The sequence below is a fragment of the Terrapene carolina genome, unplaced genomic scaffold (assembly GCF_002925995.2).
Source record: "Terrapene carolina triunguis isolate 2854851 unplaced genomic scaffold, T_m_triunguis-2.0 Scaffold130, whole genome shotgun sequence".
Taxonomy (NCBI): Eukaryota; Metazoa; Chordata; order Testudines; family Emydidae; genus Terrapene; species Terrapene triunguis.
This window is the reverse complement of record NW_020664481.1, coordinates 37,425,054-37,426,387: the sequence shown is the minus strand read 5'-3', so window position 1 is coordinate 37,426,387 and position 1,334 is coordinate 37,425,054.

Sequence of the window (1,334 nt, the reverse complement as noted above, 5' to 3'; positions counted from 1 at the left end):
AGGTATTAATCTGGGATTCAGGGGCAGCACACTGCAAGTTTTCAGTGAAGAAACATGGCTGTCTCGAGCCCTTATGGCTACAAGGAAAATCTTCCAAAGGTGATGGGGCATCTAGCCGACACAGTTCTGTCTGCCTGAGTGTGCAGCCAGCCTGGGACAACAGCTCTAGGAAATGCGGCAGTAACTGTTAAGTCTAATTACGACACCGCCAGAGCCAGAGTTCCATATAACATGGGTGACCAGTTGCGTGGTGCACAACCACTGCAAGTGTGCGAGCAACTCAGGCTAAGTGCAGCTGAACCCTGGGCAGGTTGCAGCACCCAAGAGATTTTTGTTCTCCCACTGAATGACAGCAGATGCACCAGTAACTTTACTAGGTAGAAGTTTAGTGACCACATTAGGGCCATATCCTCCCCACTCCCAGCATTGAGCCAACTGCCCCTCATCATTCTCCTGATTGCTTGTATTGTTATTGATGGGAGATCTGCTGTGGATTGAGGGGTGTATATGGACCTGCCTTTGCAGGCTCAGTCCTGGCCCAGCATTCAAAATAAATTGCCCTGAGTTTCAGAAGTACTGAGAACCCTGGAGTTCCCACAGACATCGGGGGAATCACAGGTGCTCAGCATCTCTGAAAATCGGGCCCAGAATGACAGTGATGCCTCTGCCCTGGGCCAGAGCTCTCTGAGTAAGGGGCTTCAGCAGCGATTGGCATAGGGCAGAGTAAAGCAACCAGGACGGTCATGACGGAGGCTGGAACTCTGTCCTCGCCTCACACCTGTGGGGAAGACAGGCCTTCAGACACCCCCTCCCGCCTGCATTGCACTTTCCAGCCCAGGAGCAAGGAACCATTTCACACCTTAGCGCTGGGGGGAGCTGAAGCCCAGAACGGGGAAGTAACTTGCCTGAAGTCATCCAGTGAGTTGGTGCCAGGGTGGAGAATAGATCCCTGATCCCGACTCCCAGCTCTGTGCTCTGATCCCCAAAACAGCACTTTCCAGTTCCGGGGGGCAGGAGGGACTCTAGCCACCTGCAGGAGACCCAAGGGCATTTATTTTCATTAAATATGTAGACTAAATAATGAAATTAATCAATTTTCAAGCCAAACGTGTATTAATTATAATGAACAATGCCACATTATGCAGTATTCATTTTTGAAAGTTTAGAATAAGCAATGCTCTGGGGGGAGGGGAGGAGGGGGGGGCGCAAGGTGGAAGTTTTGCCTAGAGCGCAAAATATCCTTGCACTGGCAGGAGCAGCACAGCGGGGAGGGGGAAGGTACTACGGGGCACAGCACACTGGGGCAGGGAGGGGGGAGGCACTACGCAGGACAC